The sequence below is a fragment of the Notamacropus eugenii genome, chromosome 3 (genome assembly GCF_028372415.1).
Source record: "Notamacropus eugenii isolate mMacEug1 chromosome 3, mMacEug1.pri_v2, whole genome shotgun sequence".
Classification (NCBI taxonomy): domain Eukaryota; kingdom Metazoa; phylum Chordata; class Mammalia; order Diprotodontia; family Macropodidae; genus Notamacropus; species Notamacropus eugenii.
The window spans coordinates 435,370,886-435,382,236 of NC_092874.1; the positions used below are offsets into that span (position 1 = coordinate 435,370,886).

The following is an 11,351-nucleotide window of genomic DNA, read 5'->3' on the forward strand; positions in this document are numbered from 1 at the left end:
CTCGTGGGATTGCAGGGCTGGTCCTCGAGGTCCCCCAGGGTCCTTGAGCCCCTCTCCTTCCTCCTGGGTCCTGGTGGTGGCTCACATTCTCGTAGACTTCAAGGGTCCATTCGAGTCAAAAAGCCATCTTAGAAGTAAGTGGCACAAATAACCCTCCCTACAGGCTCAGCGTGCTCTAACGTGTAGCAGTACTGACAACTGCTCCAATGAAGCCCGTTCCGTTGGTCCAAGCCATGCTTGGCTGTTCTAGGATGAGCTGTCATCTCTGGCACCTGCGCAGGTGGTCAGCTAGCATCTGTTAAGCTTCAATACGTGCCAAGAGCTGGGCATACGAAAAGGGGGTGGGGAATCCCTGCCCAGAAGCCACGCACATTCTGATGGGGGAGCCATCAATCAATAAACATTTATTAAGTGCCTACGCCAAGCCAGGAGATGTGCTAAACTCTGGGGATACAAATAAAACCGGCAATCTCTACCCTCAGGGAGTTTTTACAGCCTAATAGAGAAAGATGTACCAAAAGGAAGCAGAAAGGCTAGGGTGGGGAGAGGGTCCCTGTGAGGGTCTCTGTTTCCTCATCCTGAAATGAGGACTAGATGTCCTCTGAAGTCCTCTTCTGCCCTTGGATGAAGGGGCACTTCTGGACTGGCACTCAAAGAACTTGAGTTTGAACCCCAGCTTTCTGCCCCTATGAGGCCTTGGACAAGTTGCTCCCTTTCCTTGGACCTCAGTTTCATCTGTAAAATGATGAGATTGGGCTAGATGCTCTCTAAGGGACCTGCTCTAAATTACTGTATTTTGTCATGACGTGCCCAGGGACACACAGCTAGAAAGTGGTAGATTCAAACCTAGGTCTTTTGGATTGGCATTCTTTTGCTCAATCCACATCCACGCTACCCTTCCCTATTTCACTATCTGACTGGTCAAGAGGGACTACAGAGAAGAGGAGAAAGAGGAGTCCAGAAGTGAGTAATCATTCTTCTGTCCTTATAAGGCTCCATTCCCTAAATCACTTTTGGGGTTTGGTTGGGATTTGTTTGGTTCTGAACCTGTGATTTCATCAGTGTAGGGTGGATATTCCTTCCACCAAAAGATTTATATGTGATGGACCTTTCCTGGGAATACCTAGATTGCCCAACATGGAAGTTCTTTGTGTCCTCTACCAGGTGTGGAGGGATGGTCTCCTTTGACTGGCTTTGTAGCCAAAAGACTCAACCCCAGGTTGAGTGAAACCCAGTTATAGATAGGCAAAGAGAGAGAGAGATGTGTGTGTGTGTGCAACTAGATGACTCAGCGGACAAAACAGCAACACAACCAAACTATATATACCTACACACACATACATGTATATGTATACATATATGTGTGTGATAGGGTGATGGGACCTAGACCCCTAAAAGGAAAAGACTATGTCTTTGAAAGCAACCCAGTCCCTGAATTTTCTCATACATTTCAGTAGCCCAGATCACTGGTGCCTCTATCCAAGGTATCTGGCCCACCCCAGCCCACCTAGATCATTTCATTAGCTTACTTGACAATCCTTTCACTATTGTACCAGGCCCACCCTAGACCCATCCTTAATTTCATCCAGATCTTTTCACTGCCCTTTTTGTATATAAATATCAGTCTCACTCCTATGAGCCTGCAGGTTCACCAGGAACCCTGCCTGTTCCTATTGGCATTAAGATAAACCTTTACTTTGACTGAAAGCTTGAGGGCTTGAATTCTTTCCAGGCAGACTCACTCACCCTGTACCTGACATTTTGGGATTCGCAGCACCCCAAAACTGCATCACTGGGGTTTCCAGCAACCCCAAATCATTTCATGTACATATAATATCAATTAATAAAAATCATTTATTAAGCTCCTACCATGGTGCTAAATGCTGGGGAAACAAAAAAAGACAAAAGACAGTCCCTGCCCACAAGGAGGTTCGTCTAGTAGGGGCGATAACATGCAAACAATACATCCAAAGCAAGCTTTCTATAAGATAAACTCCTATTTCAATAATTAACAGAGGGAAGGCACTGGAATTAAGAAGGGCTAGGGACAGTTTCCTGTAGAAGATGGGATTTTAGTTGAAGTTTAAAGGAAGCCAGGGAGGGAAGAGCAGATGAAATAGAGCATTTCAGGCATGAGGGACAGCCAGAGAAAATGCCTGAAGCTGAGAGATGGAGCATCTTGTTTGTGCAAGTTAGGTCAGTGTCGCTGCATCAAAGAGTACAGGTTGAAGAGTAAGGCACAAGAAGGCTGGCAAGGTAGAGGGGCATAGGTTATCCAGGGCTTTGAATGCTACGTGGAACATTTTGTGTTTGATCCTGGAAGGTATAAAGAGCTACTGGAGGTTACTGAGTTAGAGGAGTGACAGTCAGAACTGTGCTTTATTCTCTTTCGTTGTATTTGGTTTGGTTTGGTTTTTCTCACTGATTCTCCCATTCATTTTAATTCTTCTATGCAATATGACTAATGTGAAAATGTGGTTAATAAGAATGTATGTGTAGAACCCATATAAGATTGCATGCCATCTTGGGGAGGGAGGGGGAGAAAAATTAAAACTTACAGAAGTGATTGTTGAAAATTGAAAACAAATTAATACATTTTGGGGGAAAAAAACTGTGCTTTAGGAAAATCACTTTGGTGGCTGATTGGAGGATGGACTGGACTGGGGAGAGACTCAAGACAGGCAGACCTACCAGCAGGCTGTTGCAATCCAAGTGTGAGATGATGAAAGCCTGCACCCAAATGGGGAGCAGTGTTGGAGGAGAGAAGGAATGAGAGGAGAGTCAGTCAGAGACACTGCAAAGGTGAAAACAACAGGCTTTGGCAGATTGGATATGGCGGGGGGGGGGGGGGGGGGGGGGGGTTATAATGAGGAGCTGTTGCTCTTACTTTGGGAAACAAAAGGATTCTGTTTCCACAGGGTAAAAAAAAACTCCCAACTTTAAGCGATCAGTTGGGACCTAACACAGTCAGATTAAAGGTCAGAAACCTCTGTGAAGGCTTGACAAACTGTTGGAGGGAAAGCCTATCAGAGAGGAGAACATGAAGTCACGTGGCTTGTGGATGGTGTGGCAGAAATTCCAAAATTTGAAACAGTATAAAAGGGCTTGCGTTGGTCTGAACAAATTGTAGTCTTCCTGTAGCCTTACTTGGGAGCTACCTTTTCATTCAGGAGGAATGAACCTAAAGATTAATAAAAGCTTTCCTGATTTCACAAGTACTGTTCCTTGTTGAAGGTGAGCATCTCACAGTTGGGGACTTATTAGTTAGGCTCATTTAGGAGGTGAGAGGATCTAAGAGGAAAGATAGTGAGCTCAATTCTGGAAGCGTTGAGTTTAAGATAGGTCTACTGAACATGCAGTTGAGATGTTTGAAAGGCAGCTGGAGATGTGAAATTAGAGATCAACAGAGAGGTTGGGGCAGGACAGGTAGATTTGAAAATCATCTGCATAAAGTGAAGCAGTTCAAGACTTCACCCTCGTGATGTTACTGGTCCTCTTCTGGAACAAAGGATGAACAATGACCACAGTAACAATTTTTAGTCACTTTTATAAGACATTTTGGGATTTGGGGTCTAGAATTTTTTTTAATTTTTTAAAAATTTCGATTGATTTTTTTTTCCTCTTTTTAAAAAAGCTAGGACAATTTACTTTTTGTCCTGTGCAAGTTTTCACTTATTATTTCTAGAAATATAACTCTGAAAAAACAGGCTTTAAAAAAGCTTGAGACCAGAGAGGCACAAAATAAGAAAGCATGGCTAGGTTTCTATTTTGTGCCACTGGAAGGTGTAACCACATCAACATAGTCAGGAAGGTCTTACACTTAGTTTAGAAAATCAATTTCACAAATCCAGAATGGAGGAGGCACAGCCAAACAGCTATTTGTCTGAGGAAGGCAGGTCCAGGGCTCTTAGTGCTCAGCAAGTTAAATATGATTTGGTAGTATGAACTGGCAATCAAACTGCTAATGTGATCTCAGCTATGTTAAAAGAGGCTTAGTGTCCAGGACTGCCTGCACGCTAACCTTGTTTAGACTATACCAGGTGTTTGTACACAGTAAAAGAATAATAAATATTTTATCTATGTAGACATTTAAGCTAGAAAGTTTGTATATTATATTAATATTAAATTAACTTTTAAAAACATTTCTGGCACACATGCCTAAATATAGAATAGTTATTTTTTCTTTCATAAATTGAATAGGTAAGATTTTAATTAGGACAGAATAGCAAAGTAAAATAAAAATAGGAAATCCTATTTATACAATAAGGGTATATTCTTTCATAGGTTCCCATTCCACTGGTGGTTGAAAGGACTCTAGGAGTTGGCTTTCCTAGGATTGTAACCTGGCTGAAAACTGTCTCATAGCGCCATCTCCTAGAAAGATAAGTAGGCCTCTAAAGCTGTCTCACCAGAATGGCTCTTGCCACCACCTTCAGCTGTATTTCTCCATTTGTTGGAACTTCTTCAGCTAAGGTTTCTTCTTCACTAAAGGAAGTTAATCCCGGCCCCGCCCTCCCCCCCCCCTTTTTTGGACTAACCATAACTGTGGCTAATGAACACATTTGTACTCTTTAATTCTGCCCCATAGCTGCCTCCAGTCTTTGCATAATGAGGCCCCCCACCCCACAAAGTTTTTTCAGCTCTCTCAATTCCCCTGGAGCCAGAGGAGGATCAATCTTTCCCTCTATCTCATTTCCTGCTATCATCAGCTTTCAAGGGTTCAATGATCCATATCTATGCAGATGATTCCCAGATCTACATATGTAGCCCTAGTCTTCCTCAGGAGCTCCAGTACCACATCCATCAGTAATTTGACAGGGATAACATCTAGACGCTAGAGGTCACTTGACACTGATGACACTTGACATCTTGAACTGGTCAGCCATAGATAGGCATCTCAAATTCAACATGTCCAAAATAGAATTCACTATCTTCTCCCCCACCTCAGTCATTTCAACTTCCCTATTACTGTCAAGAACACCATGACTCTCCCTGCTGTAGAGAGTATTCTTGTTTGACTTGATTTTCATTGAGGTCTCCCCTCCAACTTAGATGGAAGGCACTGTGACTTCCAGACTCAATGTTTCAGATGATCTAGGTTGGGAGTTCTTGAGCTTCTTTGTGTCATGGACTCCTTAGACCAGGTTGGGGAACCTGGGACTCTCAAGGTCACATGTGGACTTCCAGGTCTTCAAGTGTGGCCCTTTGAGTCAAAGGGCCACACTTGAGGACCTAGAGGGCCACATACAACCTTGAGACCATAGGTTCTCCAACTGTGCCTTAGACAATCTGGTGAAGATTATGGACCCTCTCTCAGAATAATAATAAAAAGGGAACCAAAGTCAGTGAAAATAAAGAAGTAATTTTTTCCCTATCCAAGTATGTAGATCCCCTGAAATCTATCAATGGAACCCTTGCAGTCCATCAGCCCCAGGTTCAAAACCCTATCACCTTAACATGAAATGAAGAACTGAAAATAAAGACTTCAAATGCACTTCACATTGAAAACCATTCAAGGTTGCAGCCCTATTTTGTTCAATTCATTAACATTTATAAAGTGCTGAGGAAGTGCTGAGCACAGAGGACACAAAAAGGCAAGTTATTAGTCTGGGCCTACTTTTCCTGCCCAGAGGGAGGGATGAGGTGATGTCCTGACATACATAGCCAGGGAACGTAAGCAGAAAGAAAAAAAAGATTCCAAATCCCTCTGAACATTTGCAGAAATAGCTCTAGGTCAGATGTACTTTTAGGTCTCAATCTCCATAGCAATCTTCTGTACCTGCCTTAACCCATTTTAACTTTTCTTCATGTCCTATCCAGGAAGTATTTGAGTAAACAGGGACTGATGTCATCTTTTCACCACAAACCACAGAGAGGAAAAGGTCCAATGTTACGATGAGAAAGAACTTACTGAGCACATGTGCTAAAGGAAAACCTTATTTAGCACACACACACACACACATACAGACAAATGCACACAAAATAAATGCACTTGTATCCCTGATGGCTGGTGGAAACGATCAATCAACCCTGTACATATGTATTACGCAGTCTTTGAGCCAAGCATTATGCTATGTGCTGCAGGGAAAACATGAGATGCACAAGCCATAAGGGATGAAAACTATTTCCCTAAGGAGTTTTCAGTCTAATGATGCAAGAGTAAGAAATATGAATGATGGTAGAAGTTTAGGAAGTAGAGGCACACAGGAGGGAGAGGGAGTCGCAAGCTAAGGGTCAAATTAGCGTAACAAAAGGGAGTCTCTCAAAATTTTTGGGTCTAATGCTCTTCCCTTCCCATAATCCAGTCTGGCTTAAACCAGCACTAGATATAGGTCATCCCTGGTCCAGAGGATCCCTTCCCAGAGGCCAGATGGTTCACAGTCACCCTGGAGAGTTCAGATGTATTTTAGGATATGCTCCAGAGTCCATTTGCATTTATGTATCTCTCCCCCCCACCACCTTTTTAGGACCTGGGCAAAAGGTGGAAACATAGTTTTTTAAACACCTGCTTGATTGAGTTAAAGGGCCTCCTCCACAAAAACCAAAAGGGAAAAGTGGGGGGGGTTGAAATTGAAGCAGATTGTGGGGCTCCCCAAAGCAGGAATGATGATGGCAAAGATTTCCATGTTTAGCTACAGATGCAAATGGGTGACAATGAATGTAAGAACTCTGAGTGTAGTAAGAGATGGAATAGGAGTAAATAGAAGATAGCAGTAATGCATGAACGTGAATGGGTTAATGCATGTCAGATTTGTAGAGGGCCAAAGTAAGAGATTCAGGAAGGGCTGTTTGGGGAAAAAAGAGGTGACAAACAGCAAGGAAACAATTAACCCAGCACCTAGCATTGTGCCTGGTACGTAGTAGCTTTAAAAACTAAGACCCTGAACCACAAGGGAGATGCTTGATAGCTTAAAAGTATCCCTGCATACAAGTGTTAGAAAACTGGGATAAATTAAAGTGAAATTTTGGGAAAGCCTGCAAAAGGGATAGGCCCAAGGAATACTGCTTTAAAATAAAATCTGCATACAATGGACTGGGTACAACAGCCCTTTGGGGAGCACAACCTACCCAATTACAAAAGCTATTGGATATGTCAGAACGAAAAAACCTGTTTAACTTGGTTTGGAATTCATAATTGCTGAGGTTGTCTAAGCAACTAAACATTCTGGTTTACAAATCAAAGATTAGCTAGTGTGAGCTAGTTACTTACAGTATAATAAACCTTAGTGAACAGACCTAGGCCTGAAGTGGTTTCACTGATATGCAGCAACTCTGAGACTTGACCCCCCCCAAAAAAACCAACTAGCCTGATCCATGAAGTATCTGAGTAGATTTGGAAAAACATTTATTTCACTAAAGCATTTGGAGATTCTTAGAAGGGCAGGATATAAAGAAAGCTCCAAACCTCTCACCCCTATCAAGAAAATATTCACATCAGCACTCCACAATTCCTCATCACCAATTCTCAACACCAAAAGGATTGGACAAGAAAAGGAATGGTACACAGGACATAAAGAAATAAGATGGCTGGTCCTGATAGATGATATAAAATGTGGACAGAAATTACCAACTAAATTATGGTTGGAGATACTAAAAACAAAACTGGCCTGACTGCATACTCCACCCCTGAATCTGAGTGTCTTAGAAAATGGAGTCCCAGGCAGAAAACAGGAAATGTTTGTGGTGTTCTCTCAAGTGAAGACTTCCCTGGGGAAACAATGGCCTTCGCTCAGTAAAGAACTGACTATCCTCTTTCAATTCTCCAAGATAAATAAAATGAAATAGTGCCTTTCCCAGGCTTTGGAAAGGACAGATTATCAGAGTGCCAGGAAGAAGATAATAAAAAGAATTTCCATGGAAGGACAAATAGATAACTGGCTTATGAATTGCAGTTTAAGTAGTAGTAGACAGACTAGGCATCCAGGAGACCAGTCATTCTGTAGCCTTGAATTTGAAGGTAACTTCCTGTTCTAAAACTCTATTTGTTAGGGGCTTTTTAGAACTAGTTGGAACAAATGAAGTTGGTGACAACTTTTCGCTGTGCCCGTGCTGCTTTCTCTAGAGCAGGAAATTAGGTTTATTTGGTTTTCTTGTACAATCTTAAGGGGAGGGGGCACTGACCCTGTGTAAGTGGCTACATTTCTTTAGGATTTGCAGTGGAGCCACCAACATCTGCATTGCCGAGCAAGGTTTCCTAAAGCACTTCATTAGAAAGCTGAGAAGACAATGAATGGGAACAAATGTTTTGGGGGGGCATCTGTGTAAAAGCAAAAGCAGTATCTGGGAGAAATATTTGAGAGAGAATACTGAAGTTAGTATTTTCTATGAGAATTCAGTTTTTTTTACTTTATATAAAATTTCAGAGGTCAGAGTAAATAATATAGTTAAGAAGTTGGAATTTGGTCCTGTAAAAATTGTGAAAATAGAATAGTTAATAACTTTACTAACCACCTCGATCTGCTTGAGCTTCCTGACTATGCAGGAGGCTGAACTGACCAGGGAATCCGAATCAGCCTATTGGGAGGCAAGCTCAACATAGATCTTTGCAGCGTTAGCTTGCTGACCCCAGAAATCCATCCAAAGTACAAGAACAAACTGATTATTAATGACCATTATCTTAGAGAGGTTCACAGCTTATCCCCTTCTTTCAGAACCTTTTAAATTGTTTTTTCTTCAGAAGGACATTACTGATTTCTTATCCCAGTCAGCCCCCAAACAAATTTAATGAGATTGCACTGACTTTCCTTATCCAGATCAGCCCTTACTCAAGCTCACCAGGAATTTAATCCAAAGTAGGGAAGCCCATTGTGTCCTACACCAGCTTGAGAGGAGACAGATTCTTTTGTCTAGATAGCCCAAATGTGGGGGGGTCTGGTCTCTGTCCAGAGGTGAAAAGATGAAGCGACACCAGCCTGCTGGGCACATAAACTGTGTAGCCTAACCCCAGAGAGCTCAGCTTTGGACTGTAGCTCCACTCACTCAGAGAAATAAACATGCAAACAACCTAATTCCATTTCTCTTTCTTGGACCCAACTCTGCAGGCTGACAATCCTTATGTAGAAACTGGGTAAATATTCTATTTTTCCCCATCCCTGTAGAACCTGGCTCAAGCCAGATTTCAAAAGTAGAACAGGAGAAAGACTCCTTTCATCTACAAAGGGGATTTGAAAACTATTCAAGCAAAGAAACTTCTGAATAACAGAGCATTCATGCAAGTAGAAGGCAGTAAAGAAGAAAGCTCTCAAGGTTCCTAGTGTAGTACATGGCCAAGGAAGAATTGTTTTTCTTTTTCATTTGCCACTTTTCATCAGAATAAGACTCAGTAAAAAGCCCAAGTCAATTATAATCATTTTTAGTAGAAAAGCTGTTATTCTAAAAAAAAAATAAAAGGATGAGGAAATTATTTCAGAAGGAAAATTAATTTAGCACAACACCCATGGACACTCCCATATGTGACCTACAAGTAAGAAAGCATTTCTTTGACCCTGATCAAGCTGGGTCTTTCGAAAGTTGCCAGGCTTTGTTCCAACACCTTCGTGCTAGCTGTCCCTGGCCTGAAATCTTGAGTGCACACTAGAGACAAGTCTTTTGGAAACCTAATTTAAAAGGCATACTTCAAGGTTATTAAAAACTGAAATGAGACCTTCGGAAAGCCCTATGGCTAGAGCTGCCAACAAGTGAAACGGTGATATAAATGGAAAATGCAAGGCCTATAATAGGGAAACTCCTCAACCTTCTTGAAAAAGGAAGTTTGTCGTTATTGAGTGTTTGAGTGGTTTTCCTGGCAGAGATACTGGAGCGGTGTACCATTCATTTCCTTCTCCAGCTCGTTTTTTACAGGTGAAGAAACTGAGGCAAACAAAGTTAAGCAACTTGCCTGGCATCTCACAGCTAGTACATGCCCAAGGCTAGATTTGAACTCAGGTCCTCCTGACTCCAAGGTGGACATTCTATCCACTTCACCACCCAGGTGCCTGAAAAATTAAGGGGGGGATGGGCCATAATGCCAAGTTATGCCCTGGGTATGAATGAAAAGGCATTTATTAAGTGTACTTACTATATGCCAAATACCAAGCTAAGCAGTGAGGATACAAATTCAAAGACAAAGTTCCTGCCCTGCAAGCAGCTCATATTCCAGAGGGGAAGATGAACAGGCACAGGGAGTAAATGGTGGCCAAGGTAGGATATTTTACTTTGAAAAATTCTAGGAAAAATGAATGGAACCTTAGAGAAATAAGCAGAATGACACACCCTAGAGTGTCACATGAAAACATTATATCCAGAGAAAATGGACCAAGGTGCTACAGGTTGCTTTGTTTATATTCAATGAGTTATTATTGGCAGCAGAAATATATTAAGCCACTTCAGGACTCCCTGGAAACAAATTTAATATCTCATATGTGTTTATAAGTGGCACGGGCAAGAGGAAATTAAATCAAGCAGTCATGCTTGTGCAAAGTACTTGTCCAGCTAGACAGACAAGCTCACCGTTACTCATTAGCTCCTAAAACTGGCCTCAGGTTGGGTAATACAGAGCTGGGGCACTAGAGACACCTGCATCCTAATCCCCAGACACAGGAGGTAGGAATAATGAACGAAAATTACTATAAAGTGCTTTTTTAGATACTCCTAGTAACATTCAAACAGCAACTACTGCAACTAAACAATATTTAGGAAGAGGGACTTGGGCCAATGATTGCCTTGGTCCAGAAGAACTCCCAAATGAGGACATTCCTTTCCCAAAGAGCACGGTTCAGTACTTGACCAAGGTCACATGGCTAACGTGTTGGAGGTAGGATGTGAACAAAGGTCTTCTGGCTTTGAGTCTGTGCTGCCTCTTTCATAACAACAGCAACAATAAAACAGAACATTTAAAATACTAAGTTGAGTTGTATCTACATCAAACTATACTTATTTCCAAATTTAATAAAAATATCTCACAAGAGGCCAAAAGGCAGTGGTCTTAAGAGCAAAGGAGGGCCTTTCTTCAGAAAATGGAGATCTCTTACATTCTAACATGATTTCCTGGGTTGTATGACCACTTAAATTTGGAAAGAACCTTAGGGGTCATATCTAATTCAACCTTTACATTTTGAAAATTAGGAAACTGAGGCCCTGAGATGAACTGCCAAAGGTCAGATAGGGAGAAAGTGGCAGAGCTGGTATTTGAACCCAGTTCTGAGGCTGCAAATTCTGAGCTTCTTCCATTGTGCCCTGGATGGGCCCATCTAGGCAGCTGTCCAAGCACTGGCCATGGCTGTGGAGATGAGTGGAGATGACATACAAAAAGGCCAGCACCTGAGAGTACCAAGTGCAGTGGGGCAGGCCCGGGGCTAGTTCCACCTTCATCT

The 11,351-nt window shown here is 42.1% G+C and overlaps 1 long non-coding RNA gene across 1 annotated transcript; it reads left to right on the plus strand.

Annotated features, from left to right (window-relative positions):
- The first annotated feature begins 2,622 nt into the window (after positions 1-2,622).
- On the plus strand, positions 2,623-3,213 carry LOC140497498 (uncharacterized). The gene is made up of 2 exons (XR_011964709.1): positions 2,623-2,802; positions 2,919-3,213. It is a non-coding gene; the product is annotated as an uncharacterized lncRNA (long non-coding RNA).
- The last annotated feature ends 8,138 nt before the right edge of the window (positions 3,214-11,351 follow it).